The 20,062-nt window shown below is 39.5% G+C and overlaps 1 protein-coding gene across 1 annotated transcript in view; it reads left to right on the forward strand.

Annotated features, from left to right (window-relative positions):
• The window catches only part of LOC115218085, a 98,475-nt gene that overhangs the window by 9,832 nt on the left and 68,581 nt on the right, over positions 1–20,062 (forward strand). The window contains exon 2 of the mRNA XM_029787863.2: positions 16,769–16,877. The gene's annotated coding sequence lies outside the window, so the exon portion shown is untranslated. The remainder of the gene's footprint in view (positions 1–16,768; positions 16,878–20,062) is intronic.

Below are 20,062 nucleotides of genomic sequence, written 5' to 3' on the forward strand. Positions count from 1 at the left end.
TATATATATATATATTGGCTGTGTGGTAAGTAGCTTGCTTACCAACCACATGGTTCTGGGTTCAGTCCCACTGCGTGGCAACTTGGGTAAGTGTCTTCTACTATAGCCTCGGGCCGACCAAAGCCTTGTGAGTGGATTTGGTAGATGGAAACTGAAAGAAGCCTGTCGTATATATGTATATATATATATATATGTGTGTGTGTTTGTGTGTCTGTATTTGTCCCCCCAGCATCGCTTGACAACCGATGCTGGTGTGTTTACGTCCCCGTAACTTAGAGTTTCGGCAAAAGAGACCAATAGAATAAGTAATAGGCTTACAGAAAATAAGTCCTGGGGTTGATTTCCTCGACAAAAGGCGGTGCTCCAGCATGGCCGCAGTCAAATGACTGAAACAAGTAAAAGAGTATATATATATATATGTATGTATGTATATATGACTGAAACAAGTAAACGAATACACACACACACACACACACACACACACACACACACATAACAGTTTCTGATTTCAGCAGAGGGTCAACTATTTTGAAGAGAGGAATTAATTCATTTCTTTACTACCCACAAGGGGCTAAACATAAAGGGGACAAACAAGGACAGACAAATGGAGTAAGTCGATTGTATCGACCCCAGTGCATAACTGGTACTTATTTAATCGACCCCGAAAGGATGAAAGGCAAAGTCGACCTCGGCGGAATTTGAGCTCAAAACGAAATGGCAGACGAAATACGGCTACGCATTTCACCCGGCATGCTAGGGAGGAATTAATTGATACCTTTGACCCCAGTAGTTGACTGGTATCTAATTTATTTTATTGACTCCAAAGGAATGAGAGGTAAAGTTCACCTTGATGGGATTTAAACTCTGTGACACCATCTTAGTAAGGAATTAGTCATTTATCCATCCAAAATCATTGATTATTTTCGAAATTAATTGAAACACATGAACAGTGTATTTCTATAGAAGTATGTCTAATGAAATGGTTAATCCCGGTGCTATGTGAATTCTGACTTCTGCCATTTCTGGAATTAGTAAAAATATTGATTTCTAACATTGTAGAAACAAACAAAGCCAAACTGATTCTCTGGGGGATGAGGGCGATAGCGATGTAAGCCAAACGAATTATTATCTTTAACTGGGAAGTGAAACTGGGTAAATGAACTGAGCTGTCTATGGGATTATCTCTTGGTATGCATCACTTATCACTCAAGATATTGATCATCATTGATATTGATATCAATCTCTCTGTCTGTATGTCCCTGTGTCTCTTTCTCTCACTGTCTACTTGTCTGCCTGACTGTCTGTTTGACTGGCTGGCTGGCTATCTGTCTATCCATGTGTCTGCCTACCTTGTCTGTCTGTCTGTCTATCTATCTATCTATCTATTTATCTATCTATCTATCTATCTATCTATCTATCTATCTATCTATCTATCTATTTATCTATCTGTCTATCTATTTACAAATATTTGGTCTGATAAACAAGTATCCGGATTGTTGCCATAGTAACGAAGCTGAAGCATGCAGAGTCAAGCCACTTGGCGTAGATTGACCTTGAACTCTGCTGTGCATGTGCGCTAAGTTTTAACATTCTAGCTCACTTCTGCTGTTTACAACAGTGCTTGAAAAGAAGGTGTGTAGTGTGTGATCATCACATGGGACCATGACAGAGGAAGTTGAGCAGAGAATCTGCCAAAAGCTTGGTGATACATGCTCAGAGGTCTACACAAAGTTTTCAAAAAGTTTCTTTATTCTCAACACAATCAAGATCTTGTGCAACTGAAACCCATTATACTGTATAGTCTACAAAATCAAAAACAAACAATGCACCTGTGCAAAATTAAAATTATAACATGGCAACAATTTATCCATCACACCATGTATATATATGTATATATATATAGATATATATATATATATACACATTATCAATTTATTAATAAATAGTTATTAACTTAAATTTCAACTCTACATTTTCTTTTCTTTTCTTCTACTTATTAAATATGGATTATATATCGAAATCGATCAATGGAAATTGCAGATGTGTTACCAGTGCCAGTGGCATGTAAGAGAACCTTCCGTTTCGCGACCGTTGCCTGCACCGCCCCGACTGGCCTCGTGCCGGTGGCACGTAAAAAGCACCATCCGTTCGTGGCCGTTTGCCAGCTCTGTCTGGCACCTGTGCGGGTGGCACGTAAAAAGCACCCACTACACTCACGGAGTGGTTGGCGTTAGGAAGGGCATCCAGCCGTAGAAACACTGCCAGATTTGACTGGGCCTGATAAAGCCTTCTGGCTTCACAGACCCCAGTAGAACCGTCCAGCCCATGCTAGCATGGAAAACGGACGCTAAACGATGATGATGATGGTGATGATGATGATGATGGTGATGATGATGATGATGATGAATATAAGGACAAAATCTATATAAGATTTTATCAAGTAGCCTGCATGCAAGATCAATTAATGAAAAAATTAATACAAAGTATATAATTTTTTCTTTATATATAAAATACATTATTATATCAAAGGCTATTGCTCTAAGTAAAGCCACATGATACAAGGGGTCTCTAAATTATATTTGTTGAAGAATTTTGACTTCAGAGTCCCCTTACAGCATGTAGCTTTACTTATGCGTATATATATATTATATATATATATATATAGGAGAATTCACAAAAAAAAAGACAAAAGACGAAGACAGGTGGTGTAGAAAACAAACAGATGTATTAGTGTAACGCTGGGGAAGTGAAAAAGTTTTTAACATTTCAAGCCTATGCTCTTCCACAGAAAGGAACACAGAAAGAAACAAGGAGAGAAAATAAAGAGAGAAAATAATATATATATATGGAGAAAGCTTGACTTGGAGAAAGCCTTTGACAGGGTCCCCCGATCCCTTATCTGGTGGTCAATGAGGAAACTAGGGATAGATGAATGGTTAGTGAGAGCTGTGCAAGCCATGTACAGAGACGCTGCTAGTAAGGTAAGGGTTGACAACGAGTACAGTGAAGAATTCCGGGTAGAGGTTGGGGTCCACCAAGGTTCAGTCCTCAGTCCCCTCCTATTTATCATAGTCCTCCAAGCAATAACGGAGGAATTCAAGACAGGATGCCCTGGGAGCTCTCTATGCTGATGACCTGCTCTAATTGCTGAGTCACTATCAGAACTGGAGGAGAAGTTTCAGGTGTGGAAACAAGGATTAGAATCGAAGGGCCTTAGAATCAACCTAGCCAAAACCAAAGTCCTAATAAGTAGGAAGGTGGACCAATCACAAACAACTTCAGGTAGATAGCCCTGCTCGATCTGTAAAAAAGGTGTAGGTAGAAACTCTATAAGGTGCACCAAGTGTAAACTATGGACACATAAGAGGTGCAGCAATGTCAAAGGAAGGCTAACTAGGAAAATAGTTTTTGTCTGTGGCAGATGCTCAGGAGCAATAAACACTGGAAATGTGCAGAGACCAACTTCTACCACGTTCCAGGGAGACAAACTAGAAGTAGTTGATAGCTTCCGCTACCTAGGAGACCAAGTCAGTAGTGGGGGTGGGTGTGCTGAAAGTGTAATTGCTAGAGTAAGAATAGCCTGGGCAAAGTTTAGAGAGCTCTTACCCCTGCTGGTGACAAAAGGCCTCTCGCTCAGAGTAAAAGGCAGACTGTATGATGCATGTGTACGTACAGCCATGCTACATGGTAGTGAAACATGGGCCGTGACTGCTGAGGATATGCGTAAGCTCGCAAGAAATGAAGCCAGTATGCTCCGATGGATGTGTAATGTCAGTGTTCATAATCGTCAGAGTGTAAGTACCTTGAGAGAAAAGTTGAACCTAAGAAGCGTCAGTTGTGGTGTGCAAGAGAGACGGCTGCGCTGGTATGGTCATGTGACGAGAATGGCTGAAGATAGTGTGTGCAAAAGTGCTACACCCTAGCAGTTGAGGGAACCTGTGGAAGAGGTAGACCCAGGAAAACCTGGGACGAGGTGGTGAAGCACGACCTTCGAACTTTAGGTCTCACTAAGGAAATGACTAGAGACCGAGACCTATGGAAGTATGCTGTGCGTGAGAAGACCAGGCAAGACAAGTCAGGCCATAACCCGTGGCCCCTACCTGGGACGTAGTCAGTCCACCTGTGCATACCTTCCTTCTTGTGACACTTGTGAAGACCTGTTGAGGCAAGTGAAAATCAAAATCAAATCAAATCAAAACAAATCAAAATAGATGAACATCAATGGAACTTGTATCTTTGTGGTACCAGTGCCGGTGGCACACAAGAAAACCATCCGAACGTGGCGGTAGCCACTACCGCATCGACTGGCCTCCGTGCTGTGGGCACGTAACAAACACCATCCGATCGTGGCCGTTCGCCAGCCTCATCTGGCACCTGTGTCTTTGGCACATAAAAACACCATCCGAAGACCCGGCAAGACTAGTCAGGCCATAACCCGTGGCCCCTACCTGGGACGTAGTCAGTCCACCTGTGCATACCTTCCTTCTTGTGACACTTGTGAAGACCTTTTGAGACAAGTGAAAATCAAAACAAATCAAAATAGATGAACATCAATGGAATTTGTATCTTTGTGATACCAGTGCCGGTGGCACACAAGAAAGCCATCCGAACGTGGCCGTAGCCAGTACCGCATCGACTGGCCTCCGTGCTGTGGGCACATAACAAACACCATCCGATCGTGGCCGTTCGCCAGCCTCATATGGCACCTGTGTCGGTGGCACATAAAAACACCATCCGAAGACCCGGCAAGACTAGCCTCATCTGGCACCTGTGTCGGTGGCACATAAAAACACCATCCGAAGACCCAGCAAGACTAGTCAGGCCATAACCCGTGGCCCCTACCTGGGGCGTAGTCAGTCCACCTTTGCATACCTTCCTTCCTTCTTGTGACACTTGTGAAGACCTGTTGAGGCAAGTGAAAATCAAATCAAATCAAAACAAATCAAAATAGATGAACATCAATGGAATTTGTATCTTTGTGGTGCCGGTGGCACACAAGAACACCATCCAAACGTGGCCGTAGCCAGTACCGCATCGACTGGCCTCCGTGCTATGGGCAAGTAACAAACACCATCCGATCGTGGCCGTTTGCCAGCCTCATCTGGCACCTGTGTCGGTGCACATAAAAAACACCATCCGAAGACCCGGCAAAACTAGTCAGGCCATAACCGTGGCCCCTACCTGGGAGGTAGTCAGTCCACCTGTGCATACCTTCTTCTTGTGACACTTGTGAAGACCTTTTGAGGCAAGTGAAAATCAAAACAAATCAAAATAGATGAACATCAATGGAATTTGTATCTTTGTGATACCAGTACGGTGGCACACAAGAAAACCATCCGAACGTGGCCGTAGCCAGTACCGCATCGACTGGCCTCCGTGCTGTGGGCACATAACAAACACCATCCGATCGTGGCCATTCGCCAGCCTCATCTGGCACCTGGCACATAAAAACACCATCCGAAGACCCGGCAAGACTAGTCAGGCCATAACCCGTGGCCCCTACCTGGGACGTAGTCAGTCCACCTGTGCATACCTTCCTTCTTGTGACACTTGTGAAGACCTGTTGAGGCAAGTGAAAATCAATCAAAACAAATCAAAATAGATGAACATCAATGGAATTTGTATCTTTGAGGTACCAGTGCCGGTGGCACACAAGAAAACCATCCGAACGTGGCCGTAGCCAGTACCGCATCGACTGGCCTCCGTGCTGCGGGCACGTAACAAACACCATCCGATCGTGGCCGTTCGCCAGCCTCATCTGGCACCTGTGTCGGTGGCACATAAAAACACCATCCGAGCGTGGCCGTCTGCCAGCCTCGTCTGGCACCTGTGTCGGTGGCACATAAAATCACCCACTACACTCTCGGAGTGGTTGGCGTTAGGAAGGGCATCCAGCTGTAGAAACACTGCCAGATCTGACTGGCCTGGTGCAGCCTTCGGGCTCCCCAGACCCCAGTTGAACCGTCCAACCCATGCTAGCATGGAAAACGGACGCTAAATGAATGATGATGATGATGATGATATATATATATATATATATATATATATATCAATAAGGATAAGATCATTAAATAAAAAATAAAATAATGATTTTATCAAGTGGTCAGCATGGAAAAAATAACCTTCAAAGGTAATAATTATTAAAATTATAAATTAGGGTATCTACGAGATACCACCATGCTGAAAATAGCAGCCATGATCCGACTCTAAAACCTGAATTCTAGAATTATCCAGTAATTTTTTACTAGTTTCATCTTGTCTCTTTGTTTCTCTCCGTGTTGATATATGGACAATTAAGGTGGTTTTAAGATCGGCTCATGCCTGCTATTTTCATAACTTTATATATATATATATATATATCATCATCATCATTTAGCGTCCGCTTTCCATGCTAGCATGGGTTGGACGGTTCGACTGGGGTCTGTGAAGCCGGAAGGCCGCATCAGGCCCAGTCTGATCTGGCAGCGTTTCTACGGCAGGATGCTCTTCCTAACGCCAACCACTCCGTGAGTGTAGTGGGTGCTTTTTATGTGCCACCCACACAGGTGCCAGACGGAGCTGGCAAACAGCCACGAACGGATGGTGCTTTTACGTGCCACCGACATGGGGGCCAGGCGAGGCTGGCAACGAACATGAATGGATGGTGCTTTAATGTGTGTATCCGTTGCACATGTACGCACACGCACATGTTCGCACATGCGCACTTACACGTTCGCGCATGCGCACGTAGACGTGCACGAATAACTAAGTTATTTTACTAAATTCTTTGTTATATTGTTATATTTACGTGTAAGTGCGCATGCGCAAACGTGTAAGTGCGCATGCGCGAACGTGAGCTTGCGCATGCACGAACGTTTAAGTGCGCATGCGCGAACGTTTAAATGCGCATGCGTGAGCGTGTTCGTGCGCATGCGCGAACGTGTAAGTGCGCATGCGCGAACGTGTAAGTGCGCATGCGCGAACGTGTAAGTGCGTTGCGCGAATGTTTAAGTGTGCATGCGCAAACGTTTAAGAGCGCATGCACAAATGTGTAAGTGCGCATGCGCGAACGTGTAGTAGCGCATGCGCGAACGTGTGTGTGCGCATATGCATACACGTAAATATAACAATATAACAAAGAATTTAGTAAAATAACTTAGTTGTTATTCAGCTAGTGTTAGGAACATAAATTGTGACTAAAGTTTGGTGGAAGATTTTAATTCAAAACTTATAAAAACAAATCATTTGTACTACAGAGCCAGCGGTGGTTTCAGCCAGGTTGGTATCGAAAGGGTTAAACACACCTCTACATTTGGGCTGATGCACATTAGAAGCAGTTGGAAGGGTGCAGATTGAAGGAAATTTAGGCTATTATTTCTGCTGATTATTTTTCTTCTTACCCTTTCGTTACTGTATTTATTTTGAGATGCTCTGTGTTTCTTTCAATTAATTTTAAATGATAAAGAATTTAGTAAAATAACTTAGTTGTCATTCAGCTAGTGTTAGGAACATAAATTGTGACTAAAGTTTGGTGGAAGATTTTAATTAAGAACTTTTGAAAATAAGACATTTGTAATACAGAGCCAGAGGTGGTTTCAGACATGTTGGCATCAAAGGGTTAAAAATAGCATGGTGACTTTAACCCTTTTATTATCCTATTTCTGTTGAGATGCTCTGTGTTTCTTTCAATTAATTTTAAATATAACAAAGAATTTAGGAAAATAACTTAGTTATCATTATATATATATATATATATATATATATATGATCTTTTCTACTAGAGGCACTAGGCTTGAAATTTGGAGTATGGGCACTAGTCAATTACATTGACCCCAGTATTTCATTGGTACTTAATTTATCGACCCCAAAGAGATGGAAGGCAAAGTTGACGTCAGTGGAATTTGAACTCAGAACGTATAAAGATAAAGGAAATGTTACTAAGCATTTCTCCTGACATGTTAAGTATTCTGCCAGCTTGCTGCCTTTATATATATATATATGTATGTATGTATGTATATATATGGTAAACGATATTGATGATATATATATACAACTATGAGAGAGAATCCACTATGTGGACGCTCTTACGCTAGATATAGATCCGCAAAGGGACTCAACCACTAAGAATTGTTCTCAAGAAATAATTTAGCATACCAAGAACGTAAGCGAGCAGGACAAATGAAAAATAACGAAAATATAGATTAACCCCATACAATTGTTTAACCATTAATAAATTATGTAATTTTACTGACATAAATATCCTCGGATCATCGGTGGAGTGCGTCATAAAATATAATTTGTCGAACTGCACGCTACATATTAACACAAGGTCAGAGACACGAGCAGTTCAGCCGATTATATTCACAGTTACATTCAAATGCCCAATCCCTCAACTATCGCGGTTGTTATGTTCCAAAACTCCCCGCAGTAGGTGAAAATTTACAAAGTAGAGACAGTACTGTACTGTATATTTATTATTATTATTTTTACAATTTGTGTATATTTATCTTATTATAAATGCAAAACTGAGGAATCAACATAAGCCTAAGTAATAAACTGTGATAGGTGAACCGTGATATGGCAAGGGATTACTGTATATATATATACATATATACTGTATATATATATACATATATATATACATAGGCGCAGGAGTGGCTGTGTGGTAAGTAGCTTACTAACCAACCACATGGTTCCAGGTTCAGTCCCACTGTGTGGCATCTTGGGCAAGTGTCTTCTGCTATAGCCACGGGCCGACCTATGCCTTGTGAGTGGATTTGGTTGACAGAAACTGAAAGAAGCCTGTCGTATATATGTATATATATATGTATGCGTGTGTGTGTTTGTGTGTCTGTATTTGTCCCCCTAGCATTGCTCGACAACCGATGCTGGTGTGTTTACGTCCCCGTCACTTAGCGGTTCGGCAAAAGAGACCGATAGAATAAGTACTGGGCTTCCAAAGAATAAATCCTGGGGTTGATTTGCTTGACTAAAGGCGGTGCTCCAGCATGGCCGCAGTCAAATGACTGAAACAAGTAAAAGAGTAAAAGAGAGAGTAAAGAGTATATATATATATATATATATATATATATATATATATATATATACCATCTTCAACATTTCCAAAGTAGACACTGGAGCATGAAGCAGTCTTTCAAGTTATCAGATCCTTGTCAAACCTTCCAACCCATGCAAGCATAGAACATAGGCATTAAATAATTAATTTTTTTTGGCCAATAGAACTTGAAGGAATGTTTTGAAATAGTATTTTACAGTTGGATGCGATTCCTGATATTATTCCAACCCTTTTAGTTGCTTCCAACAACACACAGAGTTTAAGTGTACCTATTCTAAAAACAAAAGGTGCAGGAGTGGCTGTGTGGTAAGTAGCTTGCTTACCAACCACATGGTTCCGGGTTCATTCCCACTGCATGGTACTTTGGGCAAGTGTCTTCTACTATAGCCTCGGGCCAACCAAAGCCCTGTGAGTGGATTTGGCAGCCTGAAACTAAAAGCCTGTCGTATATATATGTATATATATATATATGTATTATATATATATGTATATATATATGTGTGTGTGTGTGTGTGTGTGTGTGTGTATGTTTGTGTGTGTGTTTGTCCCCCTAGCATCCCTTGACAACCAATGGTGGTGTGTTTACATCCCCATAACTTAGCGGTTCAGCAAAAGAGACTAATAGAATAAGTACTAGGCTTCCAAAGAATAAGTCCTGGGGTCAATTTGCTCAACTTTTCTCCTTCCCTCCTGAGCCGTCTAAACTTCCCTTCACTCTCAACATCCAGAGCCTTTACACGGTGATCCCTCACTATGAGGGGCTACGTGCACTCCAGCATTTCCTTGACCTTCAACTCAACTCCCAACCCGACATCGACACTCGTTTGCTGGTGATTTCTACCAGTAGTTCTCGGGAGTGGCCATGGGAATGAGAATGGGCCCCGACTATGCAAACCTATTCGTTGGCTACATTGAGACCCAAATATTCTCAAGTTTCACTGGTTCCACTCCCAAACTATATGACCATTATATTGACGACAGTATTGGTGCGACCTCACTCTCGCGAACATTTAGACTCCTTCCTCTCTTTTGTCAAATCTTTCCATCCTGCCCTCCACTTCTCCTGCACTATCTCTGACACCTCTGTCTCCTTTCTTGACATTTTGGTCAGCATTCATCACCCCACTCTTACTACCTCCATCCCCTACAAATGCACAGACTCACACTCATACCTCAACTTCTCCTCCTCCTACCATAAACACACCAAGCTCTCCATCCCCTATTTCCAATTCCTCTGTCTACGCAGGCTCTGTAGTGACGACCATGACTTTAAGACCCAGTCTCAACTCATGGTTCGCCACTTCATCCTACGTGGATGTCTCTTTCCGACTATCCACACCGCCCTTGTCAGAGCATGTTCCATGGACCATGCATCTGCTCCCCCCCCCCCGAACCTACCCTGCAACCTCCCGTTTCCTCTTACCTACCAACCCACCACCCTACTTCGCCAATGCACCATTCTCCGAGCCTTCCAGCAACTCCAGTTCAACCCCTCCACTTTGGACATCTTCCCTAACCAACCCCTCCCCTCCTTCAAACAAGCCCACAACCTACGAGACCTCTTGGTCCACAGTGTCTTCCCTAACCCAACCTCCCAACCCAGCTCGTATGTATGTATATATATATATATATATATGCGCATATACATATATATGTATGTATATATGTGTGTGTGTTCGTGTTTGTGTTTGTCTACCCTACCCACCCGCTATCGCTTGACAACTAATGATGGTGTGTTTACGTCCCTGTAACTTGGCAGTTCAGCAAAAGTGAACAATAAAATAAGTACCAGGCTTACACAAAGAATAAGTCTTGGGATCGATTTCTTTGACTAAAAGATGGTGCTCCAGCATGGCCACAGTAAAATGACTTAAACAAATAAAAGAATAGATACATACATACATACATACCTCCATACCTACATACATGCATATATACCTACATACATACATACCTACATACATACATACACGCACACATACCTACATACCTACATACATGCATGCATGCATACATACACACACACATACATACATACATACATACATACATACACACATACACACACACATACATACATACATGCCTATATCCATCAATCCATACATACATACATACATACATACACACACACACATACATACATACACACATACACACACACACATACATACATACATACCTACATACATACATACATAGACACACACACACGCACACACACACATACATACATACATACATACACACATACACACACACATACATACCTACATACATACATACATACATACATGCCTATATCCATCAATCCATACATACATACATACACACATACACACACACATACATACATACATACATACATACACACATACACACATACATACCTACATACATACATACATAGACACACACACACGCACACACATACACACACACACACACATACATACATACATAATCACCATCCATCCATTCACTCATTCATCCATTCATTCATTCAATTATTCACTCTCGGTAAAAGTTATCTGATAGTCCTAAAAGGAGAAATCTCTTTTCTTCTTAATGAAGTGTTAAGATACTTCTTCACCGACAAGACGTATATAAAGGAAATACTATTTAGCTCACCTCTCTCCTCCTTCCTCTCCCTCTCTATATATCTATCTCCCTGTCCATATATATATACATATATATATATATATATATACATATATATAATATACATATATATATATACATATACATATATATAAATATATATATATATATATATATATATATATATACATATATCTATATGTATATGTATATATATATATATATATATATATATACATATATCTATATGTATATGTATATATATATACATATATATATATATATATATATATATATGTATATATATATATATATATACATATACATATATATATATATATATATATATATAAATGCATACATATGAAAAGACTGTAGTTTTATTCTCCTATGTCTGGAACTTGCTATTGTGGGAGACTGCTCTATCGCTAACCATGAGCCGTAATAAGCTGTGGTTTGGCTCAAGTGGGAAAACAATTTTCCCTCTATTATATTCTGTTGGATGCGATACCAAGTATGTATTGCTGCTTATTCACTAGAAATCTTGATTAAATCAATCTGTTTTTATTGAAACAGCAAGACATATTCGGTGTCCAGTGGAATATTGTATAGGAAAAATTGCTTCCCACGTCTGCTAAACTACAGCATATATGCACTCACATATACACACACACACACACAGTTACACATGCATACACATGCACTCACAAGCATATGCACATATACATGATATACTCGCATATAAGAGTTCCTGGCTTTGGTTAAAAGAAAGTACCAGGAGGATCAGTTAATTATGATTTTATTCAACATATATCCCTCTCAGATTCAAACATTTATTACAGCAGCCCTATAAAAGAACTCAGAAAGCTGGGCCTTCAACAAGCCTTTCGTGATAACCTTAAAGCCAGACACTTGAAGCACCCCCATGTGTGTTTATATAAATATATTATATATATATATATATATATATATATTAATATATGATAATTATTCGGTAGCCATGGTAAAACTCTGAATTTCAGATGTCGGGGCAGAAACCTGCACCAGCATCTCTTCAGTTATCGGGCCAGATTTTCGATGGCCCGATAACTGAAAAGATGCCAGTGCGGGTTTCCGCCCCAACTTCCGAAACTCAATGTCTTAACATAGCTACCGAATAATTGTCACATATTATATTTACAGATAAATTCCTCTATTTACATAATATCAAGGTCTCTTTCATTCTTTTGCTGTCTTACCATTACTTCCAATATATATATATATAATATTAGTGAGTATTACTCCAAACTTTAAGGAAAAAATTCAATTTAGTATTAAATCAAATTTCACTTTTTGTGATCTAGTTGTATATTTTAAAAAATATATTTTATTTTTTATTTATGATTAGGTTTATGTCTATCATTGTTTGAATTGCATAATAGTGTTTTTTTTCTCTAATTTATACATATATATATATAAGACACGTCAGCTAATTATAATCACTGTCTTCCACACATACAGGTTTGTCCTTTCAGGTGTTGGTGCCACATAAAAGGCACCTGTGCCACTGCTGTGTTAATGCACCCCCTGTACTGGTGCTGCATAAATACACCCATGATCTCTCTCTATCCGCTAAGTCGAAGTTGACTCTCGGTCACTCGTTGGATCAGTGTCCTCCCGTCAGTTCTATCCTGGGCCGCTTCCTTCAGATTGGCCATGTCCATTCTGGTATCACTCCTGATGGTGTAAAGCCAGCGGGTTCTTGGTCGGCCTCTTCCTCTCTTGCCACTGACCCATGATAGTGACACATAAAAAGCACCCAGCACTCACCGTTAAATGGTTGGCATTAGGAAGGGCATCCAGCCATAGAAACAATGTCACAACATACAGTTGGAGTACAGCTCCATGTCAAACCATCCAACCCATGCCAACATGGAGAATGGACGTTAAACGATGATGATGATATATGTATATCACCTGGATCAGCCAAGCTGTCTGGTGCCGAGTTGACTCCACTGGCCACAGCATTTGCTCCATTCCTCTCATGCTCTTGCCATTCTTCTCCACATTGTTCCAAATATTTATCTTAAATCATCTTCCCACCTGATTTGGAGGTCTTCCGAGTGGTCTCTTCCATTTGTTGTGACTTAGCAATCTGCCTGATTCCTAGGTTAATCTGTTGCAGGGTTACCCCTTCACAGCTGAGTGAACTGGAACAGCATAAAAGAAGTGTTTTGCTCAAGCACGCAACACACCACTCAGCACGGGAATTGAAGCCATGATCTCCCAATCGTGAGTGCAACATCCTAACCACTGGGCCACGTGCCTTTGCACACACACACACATAGGTGTGTGTGAGAGAGAGAGAAAGAGAGAAAGAAAGAAATTAAAGAAAATAATGAAGCTGTCAGAGAGTAAAAATATCATTTCTCTTCCTTAACAGGCAAATATCATTTACATTAATATTTAAGCTAAATGTATATGTATATATATATATATATATATATATATACACACACACACACACACATACAGACATACACACACACACTCACAGATATGTAGGTAGGTAAGTAGACAGACAGACAGGCAGATAGATAGATAGATAGATAAATAGATAAATATATATATATATAGATAGATAGATAGATAGATAGATAGATAGATAAATAGATAGATAGATAGATAGATAGATAGATATACAGGTAGATAGATAGATAAATAGATAAATATATATATATATAGATAGATAGATAGATAGATAGATAGATAGATAGATAGATAGATAGATAGATAGATAGATAGATATACAGACAGACAGACAGATAGATATATATATATAGATAGATAGATAGATAGATAGATAGATATACAGACAGACAGACAGATAGATAGATAGATAGATAGATAGATAGATAGATAGATAGATAGATAGATAGATAGATAGATCTAGAGATATTGACAAAGCTTAGATTTTAATATAAACAACATTTGCCCCATGAGCAGGAGATATTTGGCTTCTGTTTTTTCCCCACTGAGTTAATTATTTATTTTTCAATCTCAGATTGTTTTTCTTCGCAAATGTGTAATATTCAATACTTGTATGAGTGTGCCTTCGGTAATAAAAGAATCATGCGTCTTTCGTTAGTCTAAGTACGTATATATACATGTACACACACACACACACACACACACATGCATATGCACACATGTACCCGCACAAGCATGCACACATACACACATACGTTCACATGTACACACACATACATATACAAACACATGCACACACATGTACATACACATGCACACACAAACACACTTGTGCATACATACACATATGCACATGCATACACAGATGCACACACATACATACATACATACATACACGTGCATGTACACAAACACACATGCATATGAGCACATGCACACATATACATGCATGCACACATACACACATGCTTACACATGTACACACAAACACACATGTGCATACATACACACATGCAAGCATGCACACACATGTGGAACAGCTTCTGTGTCTTTAGGCTTATTTCACATTCAGATTCTGGAATTTTGAAAATTCTTCCAGCTCTTCATTTTTCTTCTTATTTTTTCCCCCTCTAACTGACTGTATATACAGATATATATATATTCAGTTGGGTTATATACATTGTTGTTGTTGCTTGTGATGGTGGTGAATGTGGTCTGTGTCTTGTTATTGTTGTTAACCATTGTCATCATCATCATCATCATCACCATCATCATCATTATTATCATTGCTTTTCATCCCCTCAAAGTTGATGAAATAAGTACCAGTCATGCTCTAGAGTTGATGTAACTGACTAATTTTGCCCCACATATATGATATAATATTATATATATATATATATATATATATATATATATATATATATATATATATATATAAGTAGGTGAATGAATTATCCTATGTTTATCGTCAGCATGGAAATTTCGTTTTTAACCGAAACCTGGGTAGCAAATTCACGTCAGAAAAATGGTTGAAGCGACCTGTCAAGGGTAGAGAAACTCTGGGTTCATGTGTAGAAATTTGTGTGTTATATATGAAAGAATGGAGTCGAACGAAGATGTTAACATAATTCCTTTACTTTCGACACATGTTTCGAAGACAGCATGTTTTCATTCCAAAGGAATAAAGGGTGCATTATGCAATCTTCTCATCAGGAAAGAAAGGGAGCCTCTCTCAACAACAAGACAAACAAAAATTTCGATGATTGCCTACATGGTAAACAAAGCGATAATGAGTGTTTTTTTAAAAAAACCGTTAGAAGAATTGACGTCAAAAATAGATAGTAGGAAGAGAAGGGATAAAGTAATAATAGGTAGGGTACAAGTGGAGAGGGATTATATATATATATATATAATATATATATATATATAATTATAATAAGGGTTTTTTTGCAACAAGTTGCTTAAACCAAAAGAACCCTTATTATAATTATATAAATTTTTACCGAATATGGTCCTTTTCCATACAGAAATACTACTAGGTGAAATTTATTGATTTTATTAAATTAGTTATATTTCACCCTTTGTCTGTATTGTATATATATATATGTGTGTGTGTGTGTGTGTTCTCTTTTTACTCTTTTACTAGTTTCAGTCATTTGACTGTGGCCTTGCTAGAGCACCACCTTTAGTCGAGCAAATCGACCCCAGGACTTATTCTTTGTAAGCCTAATACTTATTCTATCGGTCTCTTTTGCTGAACTGTTAAGTTACGGGGACGTAAATGCGATGTTGGGGAGACAAACACAGACACACAAACATATACACACGCGTACATATACATATACATGACAGGCTTCTTTCAGTTTCCATCTACCAAATCCACTCACAAGGCTTTGGTTGCCCTGAGGCTATAGTAGAAGATATTTGCCCAAGGTGCCACGCAGTGGGACTGAACCCGGAACCATGTGGTTGGTAAGCAAGCTACTTACCACACAGCCACTCCTACGCCTACTTGCTTATGATTCTGCCAGCTTGCTGCTTTGAGCTAAGACATGTCTTAATTTTTATTTATATTTTGCATATTAATTGTTATTTATATTTTATACATTGTTTATTTATATTTTATGTATTTATTGTTTTCAGGTTTCCACATTGATGGCTGCTTGAGAAGACATTTGAGAATATGGAAGGACATCTGTGTCATAAGTATAAATATAAACTTTGATGGAAGTTTTGAATCAGATATTTATAAGTAAGCTTCTTTTCCATTTTTGCTGTTGCTGTAGTTGTTGTTTTAGTATCATGTTAGACCTTAGTAAGCAGAGCACAAATCTATGATCAAAGACGTTCCAATCATGGCCGTCTAGCTTTCAACAAGCACAATTCGTCTAGGACTTTTTTAACATCGTAGGATATGGAAAGAAAGAAATTTGACTGTTATTTCTACTGTTGTAAGACTTTGGAGTACTGTTTTGACCATGCAGCCAGTGGTTCTTAGCCACAGCTCCCATCCTCACCGTGGTGGGGACACTGGCAACGGGTAGTGTCAGAGCTATGCTGTCAGGAACTTCGGTTCCTGGTAGGGCCACCCAAGGCGGATTGGTCTGACACCGAGCGGTATCAGGGCCACAACCCGGCAGACGGGGCTCTGGTGAAAATCCTCGGAGTGTCTGTTTCGGCAACCGGCGGCTCCTCAGTCGTTCTGTCCCTGCGTCTGCGGACAATCTGCAGCAAACAGGATGTCTCTACATGCGGGATTGTTGGGGTCCGCTTGTGAAATCCACATATGCCTGTGAAACTTCTTCCATGGTACAAGAAGCCGACTCAACCCACCCAGGGTGAATGTCGCCACAAGTACAAGTAAGTACAGCTCCCAGGGTTGCATGTGGCCCTCAAGCATCATTCCAGTGGCCCCCTCGATGGTTTTCCCTCTTTAGATATCTTTTATCTCTTACTTGTTTCACTCATTAGACTGCAGTCATGCTGGGGCACCACCTTGAGGATCTTTAGTCAAATAAATCAACCCAATTACTTAATATTTTTTACAGATCCTGGTATTTATTGTATCAGTCTCTTTTGTTGAACTACTAAGTTATGGGGGACATCAACACATACACACACACATATATATATATACAATGGGCTTCTTTTAGTTTCCATCTAACAAATCCACTCACAAGGCTTTGGTCAGCCCAAGACTATAATAGAAGACACTTACCCAAGGTGCTATGCAGTAGGACTGAACCCGGAACCATGCAGTTAGGAAGCAAGCTTCCTACCACACAGCCACACCTGCACCATTCATGTAAATTTCTGCAATAAAATTGATGAATTTAATTACCATCTTTGAGAGAATACAGGCTGATCTCTACAAAAGGTATTATCTCAAAGACAAGAATCCCCCCAGGTCATCTTTACGAATTGGACCATAATTAAATGTTTTACTCTTTTACTTGTTTCAGTCATTTGACTGTGGCCATGCTGGAGCACTGCCTTTAGTCATGCAAATTGTCCCCAGGACTTATTCTTTGTTATTGTCCCTTTTGGTCCCTTTTGCCAAACCACTAAGTTACGGGGACACAAACACACCACCATCGGTTGTCAAGCGACATTGGGGGGACAAACACAGACACACAAACATATATACACATATACATACATTATATATATATATATATATATATACACACACACACACACACACACATATACGATGGGCTTCTTTCAGTTTCCATCTACCAAATCCACTCACAAGGCTTTGCTTGGCCCGAGGCTATAGTAGAAGACACTTGTCCAAGGTGCCACGCAGTGGGAATGAACCCTGAACCATGTGGTTGGTAAGCAAGCTACTTACCACACAGCCACTCCTGCACCTAATGCACTAAAAAGTAATTTTTTTCTTTGTTTATGCGATGTTGTTATTATTGTGCATCAAATATGCTTATATGTTTTATTTTTTTTGCCATCAAATATGGTAAATAATTTCTTGATTTAAAGAACAATAATTCCATCATTCTTTTATGCCATTATGTCTTTTTAATAATAAATATTTAATCCTTCAGTGTTCAGATTACTCTGTCAAATTCAAAGTTTATGTATTCACATTATTTTCAAGTAATCAGACATTATTTCATAGCTTTGGGATTTTGATAGTGTGATTGTTTATTTTTAGAATTACATTGCAAGGTAGGTGTGAGAGGCCAAATCTAGCCAGGTTGAACATAAAACATATTCTACATGTTTTATGTGGCTGGTTTAAATGATAAATAAGTTAAAGAAATTCAATTAAAATCATCATCATCATCATTTAACATCTGCTTTCCATGCTGGCATGGGTTGGATGGTTTGACTGAAGACTGGCAAGCCAGGGGACTGCTCCGGGTTAATGAAATTGATGAAGAACAGTAAAAACTAAGGAGATGTACTTGCATAGCAAGTGACTTGATCTGAGACTGTATGCTGAAACAGAAACAATTGCAGCATGGAAGATTACTCTTTTACTCTTTTACTTGTTTCAGTCATTTGACTGCGGCCATGCTGGAGCACTGCCTTTAATCGAGCAACTCGATCCCGGGGCTTATTCTTTTGTAAGCCCAGTACTTATTTTATCGGTCTCTTTTGCCGAACCACTAAGTAACTGGGACATAAACACACTGGCATTGGTTGTCAAGCAGTGCCAGGAGGACAAACACAGACACACAAACACACACACACATATATATATATACATATATATGACGGGCTTCTTTCAGTTTCCGTCTAACAAATCCACTCACAAGGCTTTGGTCGGCCCGAGGCTATAGTAGAAGACACTTGCCCAAGGTGCCATGCAGTGGGATTGAACCCGGAACCATGTGGTTGGTAAACAAGCTACTTACCACACAGCCACTGTTTATGTGTCATTTAAAAAACACGCAAAAACCGTTAGATTCACTTCAGCATTTAAATTTAATTTGTGTCAAAATATTTTTGTTGCTTTGATGCAGCACAAAATTTTGTCAGTGAACAGGTCACAGTGTCAAAGCGACAAATATATTTTGATACAAATTAAACTTAAATGTTGAAGTGAGTCTAACGGCTTTTTTGTGTGTTTTTTAAATGGCATATAAACACCTTCCGTGCTACAGTAAAAATTAAATCATGTTATATGGTACATTATTTGTCCTAATCTTATTATTGATTGTTTGGCTAAAACCTTCAAGGAGGTGCTCCACCTTGGCCACCTTCCAATGACTGAAGCAAATAAAAAGTAAAGAGTATAGTTTATATATATATATATATCATCATCGCTAGAGTTTATATATATATATCATCATCGCTGGTGCAGCCATCTGGCTCACCAGTCCTCAGTCAAATCGTCCAACCCATGCTAGCATGGAAAGCGGACGTTAAATGATGATGATGTCATCATCATCATTTAATATCTGTTTTCAACAC

This window comes from Octopus sinensis, linkage group LG12 (genome assembly GCF_006345805.1).
Source record: "Octopus sinensis linkage group LG12, ASM634580v1, whole genome shotgun sequence".
NCBI lineage: Eukaryota > Metazoa > Mollusca > Cephalopoda > Octopoda > Octopodidae > Octopus > Octopus sinensis.